This window comes from Schistocerca gregaria, chromosome 10 (genome assembly GCF_023897955.1).
Source record: "Schistocerca gregaria isolate iqSchGreg1 chromosome 10, iqSchGreg1.2, whole genome shotgun sequence".
Taxonomy (NCBI): Eukaryota; Metazoa; Arthropoda; class Insecta; order Orthoptera; family Acrididae; genus Schistocerca; species Schistocerca gregaria.
The window spans coordinates 97,532,304-97,554,379 of record NC_064929.1 but is presented as its reverse complement, the minus strand read 5'-3'; positions in this window follow the sequence as shown (position 1 = coordinate 97,554,379).

The following is a 22,076-nucleotide window of genomic DNA, read 5'->3' as shown; positions in this document are numbered from 1 at the left end:
CTTCTATTGGTATGTACTCAGGCTTTTTGTTTTTATAAGGATTGTTACTTGAAGTTCTTATAAGAACATAGTACTTTATTTTTAAATGTGGTAAATCTTTGTTGCCTCACATCAAGGAGTTCGCATTGCATGGCTGCAAACTTTATTTTCCCTTCAACTAGGCTTTAGGTGGATATGCACACCATCAGCAGCTTGATGACCATCATGTTGTGGAAACAGACAAGTTGTTGTTCTATTGGTATGTACTCAGTCTTTTTGTTGTTTTAAAGATTGTTCCTTTTAAGTTCTTATAAGAACATAGTACTTTATTTTTAAATGTGGTAAAACTTAGTTGCCTAACATCAGGGAGTTCGCATTGCATGGCTGCAACTTTTATTTGCACATCAACTGGTCTTTTGATGGATATGACACACCACCAGCAGCTTGATGACCACGACGGTGTGGAATCAGACAAGTTGTTCTTCTATTGCTATGTACTCATCCTTTTTGTTGTTTTAAAGATTGTTCCTTGAAGTTCTTATAAGAACGTAGTAGTTTGTTTTTAAATGTAGTAAATCTCTGTTGCCTCACATCAGGGAGTTCGCATTGCATGGCTGCAATCTTTATTTGCACATCAACTGGGCTTTTGATAGATATGACACACCACCAGCAGCTTGATGACCACGACGGTGTGGAATCAGACAAGTTGTTCTTCTATTGCTATTTACTCAGGCTTTCTGGTGTTTTAAAGATTGTTCCTTGAAGTTCATATAAGAACTTAGTATTTTGTTTTTAAATGTAGTAAAGCTTTGTTGCCTCACATCAGGGTGTACGCATTGCATGGCTGCAATCTTTATTTGCACATCAACTGGGCTTTTGATAGATATGACACACCACCAGCAGCTTAATGACCACGACGGTGTGGAATCAGACCAGTTGTTCTTCTATTGGTATGTACTCAGGCTTTTTGTTTTTATAAGGATTGTTCCTTGAAGTTCTTATAAGAACATAGTACTTTATTTTTAAATGTGGTAAATCTTTGTTGCCTCACATCAAGGAGTTCGCATTGCATGGCTGCAAACTTTAATTTCCCTTCAACTAGGCTTTTGGTGGATATGCACACCATCAGCACCTTGATGACCATCATGTTGTGGAAACAGACAAGTTGTTGTTCTATTGGTATGTACTCAGTCTTCTTGTTGTTTTAAAGATTGTTCCTTATAAGTTCTTATAAGAACATAGTACTTTATTTTTAAATGTGGTAAAACTTAGTTGCCTAACATCAGGGAGTTCGCATTGCATGGCTGCAACCTTTATTTGCACATCAACTGGGCTTTTGATGGATATGACACACCACCAGCAGCTTGATGACCACGACGGTGTGGAATCAGACAAGTTGTTCTTCTATTGGTATGTACTCAGGCATTTTGTTTTTATAAGGATTGTTCCTTGAAGTTCTTATAAGAACATAGTACTTTATTTTTAAATGTGGTAAATCTTTGTTGCCTCACATCAAAAAGTTCGCATTGCATGGCTGCAAACTTTATTTTCCCTTCAACTAGGCTTTTGGTGGATATGCACACCATCAGCAGCTTGATGACCATCATGTTGTGGAAACAGTCAAGTTGTTGTTCTATTGGTATGTACTCATCCTTTTTGTTGTTTTAAAGATTGTTCCGTGAAGTTCATATAAGAAAGTAGTATTTTGTTTTTAAATGTAGTAAATCTTTGTTGCCTCACATCAGGGTGTTCGCATTGCATGGTTGCAATCTTTATTTTCCCTTCAACTGGGCTTCTCGTGGATATGCACACCACCAGCAGCTTGATGACCACTACTGTGTGGAATCAGACAAGTTGTTCTTCTATTGCTATGTACTCAGTTTTTTGATGCTTTAAAGATTGTTCCTTGAAGTTATTATAAGAACATAATACTTTATTTTTAAATGTAGTAAATCTTTGTTGCCTCACATCAGGGAGTTGGTATTGCATGGCTGCAATATTTATTTTCCCTTCAACTGGGCTTCTCGTGGATATGCACACCATCGGCAGCTTGATGACCACGACGGTGTGGAATAAGACAAGTCGTTCTTCTATTGGTATGTACTAAGGCTTTTTGTTGTTTTAAATATTGTTCCTTGAAGTTCTTATAAGAACGTGGTATTTTGTTTTTAAATGTAGTAAATCTTTGTTGCCTCAGATCAGGGGGTTCGCATTGCATGGCTGCAACCTTTATTTGCACATCAACTGGGCTTTTGATAGATATGACACACCACCGACAGCTTGATGACCACGACGGTGTGGAATCAGACAAGTTGTCCTTCTATTGCTATTTAAACAGGCTTTTTGTTGTTTTAAAGATTGTTCCTTGAAGTTATTATAAGAACATAGTACTTTATTTTTAAATGTAGTAAATCTTTGTTGCCTCACATCAGGGAGTTGGTATTGCATGGCTGCAATATTTATTTTCCCTTCAACTGGGCTTCTCGTGGATATGCACACCATCGGCAGCTTGATGACCACGACGGTGTGGAATAAGACAAGTCGTTCTTCTATTGGTATGTACTAAGGCTTTTTGTTGTTTTAAATATTGTTCCTTGAAGTCTTATAAGAGCGTAATATTTTGTTTTTAAATGTAGTAAATCTTTGTTGCCTCACATCAGGGAGTTTGTATCGCATGACTGCAACCTTTACTTGCACATGAACTGGGATTTTGATAGATGTGACACACCACCTGCAGCTTGATGACCACGAAGGTGTGGAATCAGACAAGTTGTTCTTCTATTGGTATGTACACAGGCTTTTTGTTGTTTTAAATATTGTTCCTTGAAGTCTTATAAGAGCGTAATATTTTGTTTTTAAATGTAGTAAATCTTTTTTGCCTCATATCAGGTAGTTCGCATTGCATGGCTGCAACATTTATTTGCACATCAACTGGGCTTTTGATAAATATGACACACCACCAGCAGCTTGATGACCACGACTGTGTGGAATGAGACAAGTTGTTCTTCTATTGCTATTTACTCAGCCTTTTCGTTGTTTTAAAGATTGTTCCTTGAAGTTATTCTAGGAAGATAGTACTTTATTTTTAAATGTAGTAAATCTTTGTTGCCTCACATCCGGGAGTTGGTACTGCATGGCTGCAATCTTTATTTTTTATTCAACTGGGCTTCTCGTGGATATGCGCACCATCAGCAGCTTGATGACCACGACGGTGTGGAATAAGACAAGTCGTTCTTCTATTGGTATGTACTCAGGCTTTCTGGTGTTTTAAAGATTGTTCCTTGAAGTTCATATAAGTACGTAGTATTTTGTTTTTAAATGTAGTAAATCTTTGTTGCCTCACATCAGGGAGTTCGCATTGCATGGCTGCAACCTTTATTTGAACATCAAGTGGGATTTTGAAGGATATGACACACCACCAGCAGCTTGATGACCACGACGGTGTGGAATCAGACAAGTTGTTCTCCTATTGCTATGTACTAAGGCTTTTTGTTGTTTTAAATATTGTTCCTTGTAGTTCTTATAAGAACGTGGTATTTTGTTTTTAAATGAAGTAAATCTTTGTTGCCTCACATCAGGGAGTTCGCATTGCATGGCTGCAACCTTTATTTGCACATCAACTGGGCTTTTGATAGATATGACACTTCACCAGCAGCTTGATGACGACGACGGTGTGGAATCAGACAAGTTGTTCTTCTATTGGTATGTACTCAGGCTTTCTGGTGTTTTAAAGATTGTTCCTTGAAGTTCATATAAGAAAGTAGTATTTTGTTTTTAAATGTAGTAAATCTTTGTTGCCTCACATTAGGTTGTTCGCATTGCATGGTTGCAATCTTTATTTTCCCTTCAACTGGGCTATTGGTGGATATGCACACCATCAGCAGCTTGATGACCACTACGGCGTGGAATCAGACAAGTTGTTCTTCTATTGCTATGTACTCAGTTTTTTGATGCTTTAAAGATTGTTCCTTGAAGTTATTATAAGAACATAATACTTTATTTCTAAATGTAGTAAATCTTTGTTGCCTCACATCAGGGAGTTGGTATTGCATGGCTGCAATATTTATTTTCCCTTCAACTGGGCTTCTCGTGGATATGCACACCATCGGCAGCTTGATGACCACGACGGTGTGGAATAAGACAAGTCGTTCTTCTATTAGTATGTACTAAGGCTTTTTGTCGTTTTAAATATTGTTGCTTGAAGTTTTTATAAGAACGTGGTATTTTGTTTTTAAATGAAGTAAATCTTTGTTGCCTCACATCAGGGAGTTCGCATTGCATGGCTGCAACCTTTATTTGCACATCAACTGGGCTTTTGGTGGATATGACACTTCACCAGCAGCTTGATGACCACGACGGTGTGGAATCAGACAAATTGTCCTTCTGTTGCTATTTAAACAGGCTTTTTGTTGTTTTAAAGTTTGTTCCTTGAAGTTATTATAAGAACATAGTACTTTATTTTTAAATGTAGTAAATCTTTGTTGCCTCACATCAGGGATTCGCATTGCATGGCTGCAACCCTTATTTGCACATCAACTGGGCTTTTGATGGATATGACACACCACCAGCAACTTGATGACCACGACGGTGTGGAATCAGACAAGTTGTTCTTCTATTGCTATGTACTCAGGCTTTTTGTTGTTTTAAAGATTGTTCCTTGAAGTTCTTATGGGAACATAGTATTTTGTTTTTAAATAATAGTAAATCTTTGTTGCCTCAGATCAGGGAGTTTGCATCGCATGACTGCAACCTTTACTTGCACATCAACTGGGCTTTTGATAGATATGACACACCACCGACAGCTTGATGACCACGACGGTGTGGAATCAGACAAGTTGTCCTTCTATTGCTATTTAAACAGGCTTTTTGTTGTTTTAAAGATTGTTCCTTGAAGTTATTATAAGAACATAGTACTTTATTTTTAAATGTAGTAAATCTTTGTTGCCTCACATCAGGGAGTTGGTATTGCATGGCTGCAATATTTATTTTCCCTTCAACTGGGCTTCTCGTGGATATGCACACCATCGGCAGCTTGATGACCACGACGTAGTGGAATAAGACAAGTCGTTCTTCTATTGGTATGTACTAAGGCTTTTTGTTGTTTTAAATATTGTTCTTTGAAGTTCTTATAAGAACGTGGTATTTTGTTTTTAAATGAAGTAAATCTTTGTTGCCTCACATCAGGGAGTTCGCATCGCATGACTGCAACCTTTACTTGCACATGAACTGGGATTTTGATAGATGTGACACACCACCTGCAGCTTGATGACCACGAAGGTGTGGAATCAGACAAGTTGTTCTTCTATTGGTATGTACACAGGCTTTCTGGTGTTTTAAAGTTTGTTCCTTGAAGTTATTATAAGAACATAGTACTTTATTTTTAAATGTAGTAAATCTTTTTTGCCTCATATCAGGTAGTTCGCATTGCATGGCTGCAACCTTTATTTGCACATCAACTGGGCTTTTGATAAATATGACACACCACCAGCAGCTTGATGACCACGACTGTGTGGAATGAGACAAGTTGTTCTTCTATTGCTATTTACTCAGCCTTTTCGTTGTTTTAAAGATTGTTCCTTGAAGTTATTCTAGGAAGATAGTACTTTATTTTTAAATGTAGTAAATCTTTGTTGCCTCACATCCGGGAGTTGGTACTGCATGGCTGCAATCTTTATTTTTTATTCAACTGGGCTTCTCGTGGATATGCGCACCATCAGCAGCTTGATGACCACGACGGTGTGGAATAAGACAAGTCGTTCTTCTATTGGTATGTACTCAGGCTTTCTGGTGTTTTAAAGATTGTTCCTTGAAGTTGATATAAGTACGTAGTATTTTGTTTTTAAATGTAGTAAATCTTTGTTGCCTCACATCAGGGAGTTCGCATTGCATGGCTGCAACCTTTATTTGAACATCAAGTGGGATTTTGAAGGATATGACACACCACCAGCAGCTTGATGACCACGACGGTGTGGAATCAGACAAGTTGTTCTCCTATTGCTATGTACTAAGGCTTTTTGTTGTTTTAAATATTGTTCCTTGTAGTTCTTATAAGAACGTGGTATTTTGTTTTTAAATGAAGTAAATCTTTGTTGCCTCACATCAGGGAGTTCGCATTGCATGGCTGCAACCTTTATTTGCACATCAACTGGGCTTTTGATAGATATGACACTTCACCAGCAGCTTGATGACGACGACGGTGTGGACTCAGACAAGTTGTCCATCTATTGCTATTTAAACAGGCTTTTTGTTGTTTTAACGTTTGTTCCTTGAAGTTATTAGTAGAACATAGTACTTTATTTTTAAATGTAGTAAATCTTTGTTGCCTCACATCAGGGAGTTTGCATTGCATGGATGCAACATTTATTTGCACATCAACTGGGCTTTTGATGGATATGACACACCACCAGCAGCTTGATGACCACGACGGTGTGGAATCAGACAAGTAGTCTTTCTATTGCTATTTAAACAGGCTTTTTGTTGTTTTAAAGATTGTTCCTTAAAGTTATTATAAGAACATAGTACTTTATTTTTAAATGTAGTAAATCTTTGTTGCCTCACATCAGGGAGTTGGGATTGCATGGCTGCAATCTTTATTTTCCATCCAACTGGGCTTCTCGTGGATATGCACACCATCGGCAGCTTGATGACCACGACGGTGTGGAATAAGACAAGTCGTTCTTCTATTGGTATGTACTAAGGCTTTTTGTTGTTTTAAATATTGTTCCTTGTAGTTCTTATAAGAACGTGGTATTCTGTTTTTAAATGAAGTAAATCTTTGTTGCCTCACATCAGGGAGTTCGCATTGCATGGCTGCAACCTTTATTTGCACATCAACTGGGCTTTTGGTGGATATGACACTTCACCAGCAGCTTGATGACAACGACGGTGTGGAATCAGACAAGTTGTCCTTCTGTTGCTATTTAAACAGGCTTTTTGTTGTTTTAAAGTTTGTTCCTTGAAGTTATTATAAGAATATAGTACTTTATTTTTAAATGTAGTAAATCATTGTTGCCTCACATCAGGTAGTTTGCATTCCATGGCTGCAACCTTTATTTGCACATCAACTTGGCTTTTGATGGATATGACACACCACCAGCAACTTGAAGACCACCACGGTGTGGAATCAGACAAGTTGTTCTTCTATAGCTATGTACTCAGGCTTTTTGTTGTTTTAAAGATTGTTCCTTGAAGTTCTTATAAGAGCGTAATATTTTGTTTTTAAATGTAGTAAATCTTTGTTGCCTCACATCAGGGAGTTTGCATCGCATGGCTGCAACCTTTACTTGCACATGAACTGGGATTTTGATAGATGTGACACACCACCGGCAGCTTGATGACCACGAAGGTGTGGAATCAGACAAGTTGTTCTTCTATTGGTATGTACACAGGCTTTCTGGTGCTTTAAAGATTGTTCCTTGAAGTTATTATAAGAACATAGTACTTTATTTTTAAATGTAGTAAATCTTTTTTGCCTCATATCAGGTAGTTCGCATTGCATGGCTGCAACCTTTATTTGCACATCAACTGGGCTTTTGATAAATATGACACACCACCAGCAGCTTGATGACCACGACTGTGTGGAATGAGACAAGTTGTTCTTCTATTGCTATTTACTCAGCCTTTTCGTTGTTTTAAGGATTGTTCCTTGAAGTTATTCTAGGAATATAGTACTTTATTTTTAAATGTAGTAAATCTTTGTTGCCTCACATCAGGGAGTTGGTACTGCATGGCTGCAATCTTTATTTTCCCTTGAACTGGGCTTCTCGTGGATATGCACACCATCAGCAGTTTGATGACCACGACGGTGTGGAATAAGACAAGTCGTTCTCCTATTGCTATGTACTAAGGCTTTTTGTTGTTTTAAATATTGTTCCTTGTAGTTCTTATAAGAACGTGGTATTTTGTTTTTAAATGAAGTAAATCTTTGTTGCCTCACATCAGGGAGTTCGCATTGCATGGCTGCAACCTTTATTTGCACATCAACTGGGCTTTTGATGGATATGACACTTCACCAGCAGCTTGATGACCACGACGGTGTGGAATCAGACAAGTTGTCCTTCTATTGCTATTTAAACAGGCTTTTTGTTGTTTTAAAGTATGTTCCTTGAAGTTATTATAAGAACATAGTACTTTAATTTTAAATGTAGTAAATCTTTGTTGCCTCACATCAGGGAGTTTGCATTGCATAGCTGCAACCTTTATTTGCACATCAACTGGGCTTTTGATGGATATGACACACCACCAGCAGCTTGATGACCACGTCGGTGTGGAATCAGACAAGTTGTTCTTCTATTGCTATGTACTCAGGCTTTTTGTTGTTTTAAAGATTGTTCCTTGAAGTTCTTATAAGAGCGTAATATTTTGTTTTTAAATGTAGTAAATATTTGTTGCCTCACATCAGGGAGTTTGCATCGCATGGCTGCAACCTTTACTGGCACATCAACTTTGCTTTTGATAGATGTGACACACCACCAGCAGCTTGATGACGACGACGGTGTGGACTCAGACAAGTTGTCCTTCTATTGCTATTTAAACAGGCTTTTTGTTGTTATAAAGTTTGTTCATTGAAGTTATTATAAGAACATAGTACTTTATTTTTAAATGTAGTAAATCTTTGTTGCCTCACATCAGGGAGTTGGTATTGCATGGCTGCAATCTTTATTTTCTCTTCAACTGGGCTTTTGATGGATATGACACACCACCAGCAACTTGATGACCACGACGGTGTGGAATCAGACAAGTTGTTCTTCTATTGCTATGTACTCAGGCTTTTTGTTGTTTTAAAGATTGTTCCCTGAAGTTCTTATAAGAAATTAGTATTTTGTTTTTAAATGTAGTAAATCTTTGTTGCCTCACATCAGGGAGTTCGCATTGCATGGCTGCAACATTTATTTGCACATCAACTGGGCTTTTGATGGATATGACACACCACCAGCAACTTGATGACCACGACGGTGTGGAATCAGACAAGTTGTTCTTCTATTGCTATGTACTCAGGCTTTTTGTTGTTTTAAAGATTGTTATTTGAAGTTCTTATAAGAGCGTAATATTTTGTTTTTAAATCTAGTAAATCTTTGTTGCCTCACATCAGGGAGTTTTCATCGCATGGCTGTAACCTTTACTTGCACATCAACTGGGCTTTTGATAGATATAACACACCACCGGCAGCTTGATGACCACGACGGTGTGGAATCAGACAAGTTGTCTTTCTATTGCTATTTAAACAGGCTTTTTGTTGTTTTAAAGATTGTTCCTTGAAGTTATTATAAGAACATAGTACTTTATTTTTAAATGTAGTAAATCTTTGTTGCCTCATATCAGGTAGTTCGCATTGCATGGCTGCAACCTTTATTTGCACATCAACTGGTCTTTTGATGGATATGACAAACCACCAGCAGCTTGACGAACACGACGGTGTGGAATGAGACAAGTTGTTCTTCTATTGCCATTTACTCAGCCTTTTCGTTGTTTTAAAATATTGTTCCTTGAAGTTATTCTAGGAACATAGTACTTTATTTTTAAATGTAGTAAATCTTTGTTGCCTCACATCAGGGAATTGGTACTGCGTGGCTGCAATCTTTATTTTCCCTTCAACTGGGCTTCTCGTGGATATGCACACCATCAGCAGCTTGATGACCACGACGGTGTGGAATAAGACAAGTCGTTCTTCTATTGGTATGTACTCAGGCTTTGTGGTGTTTTAAAGATTGTTCCTTGAAGTTCATATAAGTACGTAGCATTTTGTTTTTAAATGTAATTTATCTTTGTTGCCTCACATTAGGGCGTTCGCATTGCATGGCCGCAACCTTTTTTTGCACATCAAGTGGGCTTTTGAAGGATATGACACACCAACAGCAGCTTGATGACCACGACGGTGTGGAATCAGACAAGTTGTTCTCCTATTGCTATGTACTAAGGCTTTTTGTTGTTTTAAATATTGTTCCTTGAAGTTCTTATAAGAACGTGATATTTTGTTTTTAAATGAAGTAAATCTTTGTTGCCTCACGTCAGGGAGTTCGCATTGCATGGCTGCAACATTTATTTGCACATCAGCTAAGCTTTTGATGGATATGACACACCACCAGCAACTTGATGACCTCGACGGTGTGGAAAGAGACAAGTTGTTCTTCTATTGCTATGTACTCAGGCTTTTTGTTGTTTTAAAGATTGTTCCCTGAAGTTCTTATAAGAGCGTAATATTTTGTTTTTAAATTTAGTACATCTTTGTTGCCTCACATCAGGGTGTTTGCATCGCATAGGTGCAACCTTTACTTCCACATCAACTGGGCTTTTGATAGATATGACACACCACTGGCAGCTTGATGACCACGATGGTGTGGAATCAGGCAAGTTGTCCTTCTATTGCTATTTAAACAGCCTTTTTGTTGTTTTAAAGTTTGTTCCTTGAAGTTATTATAAGAAAATAGTACTTTATTTTTAAATGTAGTAAATCTTTGTTGCCTCACATCAGGGAGTTCGCATTGCATGCCTGCAATCTTTATTTGCACATCAACTGGGCTTCTGATGGATATGACACACCACCAGCAGCTTGATGACCATGACGGTGTGGAATCAGACCAGTTGTTCTTCTATTGGTATGTACTCAGGTTTTTTGTTGTTATAAGGATTGTTCCTTGAAGTTCTTATAAGAACATAGTACTTTGTTTTTAAATGTGGTGAATTTTTGTTGCCTCACATGAAGGAGTTCGCATTGCATGGCTACAAACTTTATTTTCCCTTCAACTGGGCTTTTGGTGGATATGCACACCATCAGCAGCTTGATGACCATCATGTTGTGGAAACAGACAAGTTGTTGTTCTATTGGTATGTACTCAGTCTTCTTGTTGTTTTAAAGATTGTTCCTTTTAAGTTCTTATAAGAACATAGTACTTTATTTTTAAATGTGGTAAAACTTAGTTGCCTAACATCAGGGAGTTCGCATTGCATAACTGCAATCTTTATTTGCAGATCAACTAGGCTTTTGATAGATATGACACACCACCAGCAGGTTGATGACCACAACGGTGTGGAATCAGACAAGTTGTTCTTCTATTGTTATATACTCAGGCTTTCTGGTGTTTTAAAGATTGTTCCTTGTAGTTCATATAAGAACGTATTATTTTGTTTTTAAATATAGTAAATATTTGTTGCCCTACATCAGGGAGTTCGCATTGCATGGCTGCAATCTTTATTTGCACATCAACTGGGCTTTTGATAGATATGACACACCACCATCAGGTTGATGACCACGAGAGTGTGGAATCAGACAAGTTGTTCTTCTATTGGTATGTACTCAGGCTTTCTGATGTTTTAATGATTGTTCCTTTTAAGTTCATATAGGAACATAGTATTTTGTTTTTAAATGTAGTAAATCTTCCTTGCCTCACATCAGGGATTTCGCATTGCATGGCTGCATTCTTTATTTGCACATCAACTGGGCTTTTGAAAGATATGACACACCACCATCAGGTTGATGACCACGAGAGTGTGGAATCAGACACGTTGTTCTTCTATTGCTGTGTATTCTGGCTTTCTGGTGTTTTTAAGATTGTTCCTCGGAGTTCATATAAGAACGTAGTATTTTGTTTTTAAATGTAGTAAATCTTTGTTGCCTCACATCAGGGAGTTCGCATTGCATGGCTGCAATCTTTATTTGCACATCAACTGGGCTTTTGATAGATATGACACACCACCTGCAGCTTAATGACCACGACGGTGTGGAATCAGACAAGTTGTTCTTCTATTGGTATGTACTCAGGCTTTTGTTTTTATAAGGATTGTTCCTTGAAGTTCTTATAAGAACATAGTTATTTATTTTTAAATGTGGTAAATCTTTGTTGCCTAACATCAAGGAGTTCGCATTGCATGGCTGCAAACTTTATTTTCCCTTCAACTAGGCTTTTGGTGGATATGCACACCATCAGCAGCTTGATGACCATCATGTTGTGGAAACAGACAAGTTGTTGTTCTATTGGTATGTACTCAGTCTTCTTGTTGTTTTAAAGATTGTTCCTTTTAAGTTCTTATAAGAACATAGTACTTTATTTTTAAATGTGGTAAAACTTAGTTGCCTAACATCAGGGAGTTCGCATTGCATGGCTGCTACCTTTATTTGCACATCAACTGGGCTTTTGATGGATATGACACACCACCAGCAGCTTGATGACCACGAACGTGTGGAATCAGACAAGTTGTTCTTCTATTCCTATGTACTCAGGCTTTTTGTTTTTTTAAAGATTGTTCATTGAAGTTCTTATAAGAACGTAGTATTTTGTTTTTAAATGTAGTAAATCTTTGTTGAGTCACATCAGGGAGTTAGCATTGCATGGCTGCAATCTTTATTTGCACACCAACTGGGCTTTTGATAGATATGACACACCACCAGCAGCTTGATGACCTCGACGGTGTGGAATCAGACAAGTTGTTCTTCTATTGGTATGTACTTAGGCTTTCTGGTGTTTAAAGATTGTTCTTTGAAGTTCATATAAGAACGTAGTATTTTGTTTTTAAATGTAGTAAATCTTTGTTGCCTCACATCAGCGAGTTCGCAACGCATGGCTGCAGTCTTTATTTGCACATCAACTGGGCTTTTGGTAGATTTGACACACCACCAGCAGCTTGATGACCACGACGGTGTGGAATCAGACAAGTGTTCTTCTATTGCTATGTGCTCAGGCTTTTTGTTGTTTTAAAGATTGTTCCTTGAAGTTCTTATAAGAACGTAGTATTTTGTTTTTAAATGTATTAAATCTTAGTTGCCTCACATCAGGGAGTTCGAATTGATTGGCTGCAGTCTTTATTTGCACATCAACTGGGCTTTTGATAGATATGACACATCACCAGCAGGTTGATGACCACGGCGGTGTGGAATCAGACAAGTTGTTCTTGTATTGGTATGTACTCAGGCTTTCTGGTGTTTTAAAGATTGTTCCTTGAAGTTCATATAAGAACCTAGTATTTTGTTTTTAAATGTAGTAAATCTTTGTTGCCTCACATCAGGGAGTTCGCATTGCATGGCTGCAATCTTTATTTGCACATCAACTGGGCTTTTGATAGATATGACACACCACCAGCAGCTTGATGACCACGACGGTGTGGAATCACACAAGTTGTTCTTCTATTGGTATGTACTCAGGCTATCTGTGGTTTTAAAGATTGTTCCTTGAAGTTCATATAAGAACGTAGTATTTTGTTTTTAAATGTAGTAAATCTTTGTTGCCTCACATCAGGGAGTTCGCATTGCATGGCAGCAATCTTTATTTGCACATCCACTGGGCTTTCCATAGATATGACACACCACCAGCAGGTTGATGACCATGTCGGTGTGGAATCAGACTAGTTGTTCTTCTATTGGTATGTACTCAGGCTTTCTGGTGTTTTAAAGATTGTTCCTTGAAGTTCATATAAGAAAGTAGTACTTTGTTTTTAAATGTAGTAAATCTCTGTTGCCTCACATCAGGGAGTTCGCATTGCATGGCTGCAATCTTTATTTTCCCTTCAACTGGGCTATTGGTGGATATGCACACCATCAGCAGCTTGATGACCACTACGGTGTGGAATCAGCCAAGTTGTTCTTCTATTGCTATGTACTCAGCTTTTTGATGCTTTAAAGATTGTTCCGGGAAGTTCTTATAAGAACATAGTACTTTGTTTTTAAATGTAGTAAGTCTGTGTTGCCTCACATCAGGGATTTCGCATTGCATGGCTGCAACTTTTATTTGCACATCAACTGCTCTTTTGATGGATATGACACACCACGAGCAGCTTGATGACCACGACTGTGTGTAATCAAACAAGTTGTTCTCCTATTGCTGTGTACTCAGGATTTTGTTGCTTTAAAGATTGTTCCTTTTAAGTTCTTATAAGAACATAGTACTTTATTCTTAAATGTGGTAAGTCTTTGTTGCCTCACATCAGGGAGTTCGCATTGCATGGCTGCAATCTTTATTTGCATATCAAATGGGCTTTTGATGGATATGACACACCACCAGGAGCTTGATGACCACGACGGTGTGGATTCAGACAAGTTGTTCTTCTATTGGTATGTACTCAGGCTCTTTGTTGTTATAAGGATTGTTCCTTGAAGTTCTTATAAGAACGTAGTACTTTATTTTTAAATGTGGTAAATTTTTGTTGCCTCTCATGAAGGAGTTGGCATTGTATGGCTGCAAACTTTATTTTCCCTTCAACTGGGCTGTTGTTGGATATGCACACCATCAGCAGCTTGATGACCACGACGGTGTGAAATCAGACAAGTTGTTCTTCTATTGGTATGTACTCAGGCTTCCTGGTGTTTTAAAGATTGTTCCTTGTAGTTCATATAAGAACGTAGTATTTTGTTTTTAAATGTAGTAAATCTTTGTTGCCTTACATCAGGGAGTTCACGTTGCATGGCTGCAATCTTTATTTGCACATCAACTGGGCTTTTGATAGATATGACACACCACCAGCAGCTTGATGAACACGACGGTGTGGAATCAGACAAGTTGTTCTTCTATTGCTATGTACTCAGGCTTTTTGTTGTTTTAAAGATTGTTCCTTGAAGTTCTTATAAGAACATAGTACTTTATTTTTAAATGTGGTAAATCTTTGTTGCCTCACATCAAGGAGTTCGCAATGCATGGCTGCAAATTTTATTTTCCCTTCAACTAGGCTTTTGGTGGATATGCACACCATCAGCAGCTTGATGACCATGATGGTGTGGAATCAGACAAGTTGTTCTTCTATTGGTATGTACTCAGGCTTTCTTTTGTTTAAAAGATTGTTCCTTGAAGTTCATATAAGAACGTAGTATTTTGTTTTTAAATGTAGTAAGTCTTTGTCGCCTCACATCAGGGAGTCCTGCATTGCACGGCTGCAATCTTTATTTGCACGTCAACTGGGCTTTTGATAGATATGACACACCACCAGCATCTTGATGACCACGACGGTGTGGAATCAGACAGGTGTTCTTCTATTGCCATGTACTCAGGCCTTTTATTGTTTTAAAGATTGTTCCTTGAAGTTCTTATGAACGTAGTATTTTGTTTTTAAATGTAGTAAATCTTAGTTGCCTCACATCAGAGAGTTCGCATTCCATGGCTGCAATCTTTATTTGCAAATCAACTGGGCTTTTGATGGCTATGACACACCACCAGCAGCTTGATGACCACGATGGTGTGGAATCAGACAAGTTGTTCTTCTATTGCTATTTATTCGGGCTTTTTGTTGTTTTAAAGATTGTTCCTTGAAGTTCTTATACGAACGTAGTATTTTGTTTTTAAATGTAGTAAATCTTTTTTGCCTCAGATCAGGGAGATCGCATTGCATGGCTGCAATCTTTATTTGCACATCAACTGGGCTTTTGATAGATATGAAACACCACCAGCAGCTTGATGACCATGATGGTGTGGAATCAGACAAGTTGTTCTTCTATTGCTATTTACTCAAACTTTTTGTTGTTTTAAAGATTGTTCCTTGAAGTTCTTATAAGAACTTAGTACTTTATTTTTAAATGTGGTAAATCTTTGTTGCCTCACATCAGGGAGTTCCCATTGCATGGCTGCAAACTTTATTTTCCCTTCAACTAGGCTTCTGGTGGATATGCACACCGTCAGCAGCTTGATGACCACGACGGTGTGGAATAAGACTAGTCGTTCTTCTATTGGTATGTACTCAGGCTTTCTGGTGTTTTAAAGATTGTTCCTTGAAGTTCATATAAGTACATAGTATTTTGTTTTTAAATGTAGTAAATCTTTGTTGCCTCACATCAGGGAGTTCGCATTGCATGTCCGCAACCTTTTTTTGCACATCAAGTGGGCTTTTGAAGGATATGACACACCACCAGCAGCTTGATGACCACGACGGTGTGGAATCAGACAAGTTGTTCTTCTATTGCTATTTACTCAGGCTCTTTGTTGTTTTAAAGATTGTTGCTTGAAGTTCTTATAAGAGCGTAATATTTTGTTTTTAAATGTAGTAAATCTTTGTTGCCTCACATCAGGGAGTTTGCATCGCATGGCTGCAACTTTTACTTGCACATCAACTGGGCTTTTGATAGATATGACACACCACCGGCAGCTTGATGACTACGACGGTGTGGAATCAGACAATTTGTCCATCTATTGCTATCTAAACAGGCTTTTTGTTGTTTTAAAGATTGTTCCTAGAAGTTTTTATAAGAACAAATACTTTATTTTTAAATGTAGTAAATCTTTGTTGCGTCACATCAGGGAGTTCGCATTGCATGGCTGCAACCTTTATTTGCACATCAACTGGGCTTTTGATGGATATGACACACCACCAGCAGCTTGATGACCACGATGGTGTGGAATCAGACAAGTTGTTCTTCTATTGCTATGTACTCAGGCTTTTTGTTGTTTTAAAGATTGTTCCTTGAAGTTCTTATAAGAACGTAGTATTTTGTTTTTAAATGTAGTAAATCTATGTCGCCTCACATCAGGGAGTTTGCATCGCATGGCTGCAACCTTTACTTGCACATCAACTGGGCTTATCATAGATATGACACACCACCGGCAGCTTGATGACCACGACGGTGTGGAATCAGACAAGTTGTCCTTCTATTGCTATTTAAACAGGCTTTTTGTTGTTGTAACGTTTGTTCCTTGAAGTTATTATAAGAACATAGTACTTTATTTTTAAATGTAGTAAATCTTTGTTGCCTCACATCAGGGAGTTCGCATTGCATGGCTGCAACCCTTATTTGCACATCAACTGGGCTTTTGATGGATATGACATACCACCAGCAACTTGATGACCACGACGGTGTGAAATCAGACAAGTTGTTCTTCTATTGCTATGTACTCAGGCTTTTTGTTGTTTTAAAGATTGTTCCTTGAAGTTCTTATAGGAACATAGTATTTTGTTTTTAAATAATAGTAAATCTTTGTTGCCTCACATCAGGGAGTTTGCATCGCATGACTGCAACCTTTACTTGCACATCAACTGGGCTTTTGATAGATATGACACACCACCGACAGCTTGATGACCACGTCGGTGTGGAATCAGACAAGTTGTCATTCTATTGCTATTTAAACAGGCTTTTTGTTGTTTTAACGTTTGTTCCTGGAAGTTATTATAAGAACATAGTACTTTATTTTTAAATGTAGTAAATCTTTGTTTCCTCACATCAGGGAGTTTGCATTGCATGGCTGCAACATTTATTTGCACATCAACTGGGCTTTTGATGGATATGGCACACCACCAGCAGCTTGATGACCACGACGGTGTGGAATCAGACAAGTTGTCCTCCTATTGCTATTTAAACAGGCTTTTTGTTGTTTTAAAGATTGTTCCTTGAAGTTATTATAAGAACATAGTACTTTATTTTTAAATGTAGTAAATCTTTGTTGCCTCACATCAGGGAGTTGGTATTGCATGGCTGCAATCTTTATTTTCCCTTCAACTTGGCTTCTCGTGGATATGCACACCATCGGCAGCTTGATGACCACGACGGTGTGGAATAAGACAAGTCGTTCTTCTATTGGTATGTACTAAGGCTTTTTGTTGTTTTAAATATTGTTCCTTGAAGTTCTTATAAGAACGTGGTATTTTGTTTTTAAATGAAGTAAATCTTTGTTGCCTCACATCAGGGAGTTCGCATTGCATGGCTGCAACCTTTATTTGCACATCAACTGGGCTTTTGGTGGATATGACACTTCACCAGCAGCTTGATGACAACGACGGTGTGGAATCAGACAAGTTGTCCTTCTGTTGCTATTTAAACAGGCTTTTTGTTGTTTTAAAGTTTGTTTCTTGAAGTTATTATAAGAACATAGTACTTTATTTTTAAATGTAGTAAATCTTTGTTGCCTCACATCAGGGAGTTTGCATTGCATGGCTGCAACCTTTATTTGCACATCAACTTTGCTTTTGATGGATATGACACACCACCAGCAACTTGATGACCACCACGGTGTGGAATCAGACAAGTTGTTCTTCTATAGCTATGTACTCAGGCATTTTGTTGTTTTAAAGATTGTTCCTTGAAGTTCTTATAAGAGCGTAATAATTTGTTTTTAACTGTAGTAAATCTTTGTTGCCTCACATCAGGGAGTTTGCATCGCATGGCTGCAACCTTTACTTGCACATGAACTGGGATTTTGATAGATGTGACACACCACCGGCAGCTTGATGACCACGAAGGTGTGGAATCAGACAAGTTGTTCTTCTATTGGTATGTACACATTCTTTCTGGTGTTTTAAATATTGTTCCTTGAAGTTATTATAAGAACATAGTACTTTATTTTTAAAAGTAGTAAATCTTTTTTGCCTCATATCAGGTAGTTCGCATTGCATGGCTGCAACCTTTATTTGCACATCAACTGGGCTTTTGATAAATATGACACACCACCAGCAGCTTGATGACCACGACTGTGTGGAATGAGACAAGTTGTTCTTCTATTGCTATTTACTCAGCCTTTTCGTTGTTTTAAAGATTGTTCATTGAAGTTATTATAAGAACATAGTACTTTATTTTTAAATGTAGTAAATCTTTGTTGCCTCACATCAGGGAGTTTGCATTGCATGGATGCAACATTTATTTGCACATCAACTGTGCTTTTGATGGATATGACACACCACCAGCAGCTTGATGACCACGACGGTGTGGAATCAGACAAGTTGTCCTTCTATTGCTATTTAAACAGGCTTTTTGTTGTTTTAAAGATTGTTCCTTGAAGTTATTATAAGAACATAGTACTTTTATTTTAAATGTAGTAAATCTTTGTTGCCTCACATCAGGGATTTGGTATTGCATGGCTGCAATCTTTATTTTCCATCCAACTGGGCTTCTCGTGGATATGCACACCATCGGCAGCTTGATGACCACGACGGTGTGGAATAAGACTAGTCGTTCTTCTATTGGTATGTACTAAGGCTTTTTGTTGTTTTAAATATTGTTCCTTGAAGTTCTTATAAGAACATGGTATTTTGTTTTTAAATGAAGTAAATCTTTGTTGCCTCACATCAGGGAGTTCGCATTGCATGGCTGCAACCTTTATTTGCACATCAACTGGGCTTTTGGTGGATATGACACTTCACCAGCAGCTTGATGACAACGACGGTGTGGAATCAGACAAGTTGTCCTTCTGTTGCTATTTAAACAGGCTTTTTGTTGTTTTAAAGATTGTTCCTTGAAGTTATTATAAGAACATAGTACTTTATTTTTAAATGTAGTAAATCTTTTTTGCTTCATATCAGGTAGTTCGCATTGAATGGCTGCAACCTTTATTTGCACATCAACTGGGCTTTTGATAAATATGACACACCACCAGCAGCTTGATGACCACGACTGTGTGGAATGAGACAAGTTGTTCTTCTATTGCTATTTACTCAGCCTTTTCGTTGTTTTAAAGATTGTTCCTTGAAGTTATTCTAGGAACATAGTCCTTTATTTATAAATGTTGTAAATCTTTGTTGCCTCACATCCGGGTGTTGGTACTGCATGGCTGCAATCTTTATTTTCCCTTCAACTGGGCTTCTCATGGATATGCACACCATCAGCAGTTTGATGACCACGACGGTGTGGAATAAGACAAGTCGTTCTTCTATTGGTATGTACTCAGGCTTTCTGGTGTTTTAAAGATTGTTCCTTGAAGTTCATATAAGTACGTAGTATTTTGTTTTTAAATGTAGTAAATCTTTGTTGCCTCACATCAGGGAGTTCGCATTGCATGGCTGCAAACTTTATTTGAACATCAAGTGTAATTTTGAAGGATATGACACACCACCAGCAGCTTGATGACCACGACGGTGTGGAATCAGACAAGTTGTTCTCCTATTGCTATGTACTAAGGCTTTTTGTTGTTTTAAATATTGTTCCTAGAAGTTCTTATAAGAACATGGTATTTTGTTTTTAAATGAAGTAAATCTTTGTTGCCTCACATCAGGGAGTTCGCATTAGATGGCTGCAACCTTTATTTGCACATCAACTGGGCTTTTGATGCATATGACACTTCACCAGCAGCTTGATGACCACGACGGTGTGGAATCAGACAAGTTGTCCTTCTATTGCTATTTAAACAGGCTTTTTGTTGTTTTAAAGTTTGTTCCTTGAAGTTATTACCAGAACATAGTACTTTATTTTTAAATGTAGTAAATCTTTGTTGCCTCACATCAGGGAGTTTGCATTGCATAGCTGCAACCTTTGTTTGCACATCAACTGGGCTTTTGATGGATATGACACACCACCAGCAGCTTGATGACCACGTCGGTGTGGAATCAGACAAGTTGTTCTTCTATTGCTATGTACTCAAGCTTTTTGTTGTTTTAAAGATTGTTCCTTGAAGTTCTTATAAGAGCGTAATATTTTGTTTTTAAATGTAGTAAATCTTTGTTGCCTCACATCAGGGAGTTTGCATCGCATGGCTGCAACCTTTACTTGCACATCAACTTTGCTTTTGATAGATGTGACACACCACCGGCATCTAGATGACGACGACGGTGTGGACTCAGACAAGTTTTCCTTCTATTGCTATTTAAACAGGCTTTTTGATGTTATAAAGTTTGTTCATTGAAGTTATTATAAGAACATAGTACTCTATTTTTAAATGTAGTTAATCTTTGTTGCCTCACATCAGGGAGTTGGTATTGCATGGCTGCAATCTTTACTTTCTCTTCAACTGGGCTTTTGATGGATATGACACTTCACCAGCAACTTGATGACCACGACGGTGTGGAATCAGACAAGTTGTTCTTCTATTGCTATGTACTCAGGCTTTTTGTTGTTTTAAAGATTGTTCCCTGAAGTTCTTATAAGAATTTAGTATTTTGTTTTTAAATGTAGTAAATCTTTGTTGCCTCACATCAGGGAGTTTGCATCGCATGACTGCAACCTTTACTTGCACATCAACTGGGCTTTTGATAGATATGACACACCACCGACAGCTTGATGACCACGACGGTGTGGAATCAGACTAGTTGTCATTCTATTGCTATTTAAACAGGCTTTTTGTTGTTTTAACGTTTGTTCCTTGAAGTTATTATAAGAACATAGTACTTTATTTTTAAATGTAGTAAATCTTTGTTGCCTCACATCAGGGAGTTTGCATTGCATGGATGCAACATTTATTTGCACATCAACTGTGCTTTTGATGGATATGACACACCACCAGCAGCTTGATGACCACGACGGTGTGGAATCAGACAAGTTGTCCTTCTATTGCTATTTAAACAGGCTTTTTGTTGTTTTAAAGATTGTTCCTTGAAGTTATTATAAGAACATAGTACTTTATTTTTAAATGTAGTAAATCTTTGTTGCCTCACATCAGGGATTTGGTATTGCATGGCTGCAATCTTTATTTTCCATCCAACTGGGCTTCTCGTGGATATGCACACCATCGGCAGCTTGATGACCACGACGGTGTGGAATAAGACTAGTCGTTCTTCTATTGGTATGTACTAAGGCTTTTTGTTGTTTTAAATATTGTTCCTTGAAGTTCTTATAAGAACATGGTATTTTGTTTTTAAATGAAGTAAATCTTTGTTGCCTCACATCAGGGAGTTCGCATTGCATGGCTGCAACCTTTATTTGCACATCAACTGGGCTTTTGGTGGATATGACACTTCACCAGCAGCTTGATGACAACGACGGTGTGGAATCAGACAAGTTGTCCTTCTGTTGCTATTTAAACAGGCTTTTTGTTGTTTTAAAGTTTGTCCCTTGAAGTTATTATAAGAACATAGTACTTTATTTTTAAATGTAGTAAATCTTTGTTGCCTCACATCAGGGAGTTTGCATTGCATGGCTGCAACCTTTATTTGCACATCAACTTGGCTTTTGGTGGATATGACACACCACCAGCAACTTGATGACCACCACGGTGTGGAATCAGACAAGTTGTTCTTCTATAGCTATGTACTCAGGCTTTTTGTTGTTTTAAAGATTGTTCCTTGAAGTTCTTATAAGAGCGTAATATTTTGTTTTTAAATGTAGTAAATCTTTGTTGCCTCACATCAGGGAGTTTGCATCGCATGGCTGCAACCTTTACTTGCACATGAACTGGGATTTTGATAGATGTGACACACCACCGGCAGCTTGATGACCACGAAGGTGTGGAATCAGACAAGTTGTTCTTCTATTGCTATTTAAACAGGCT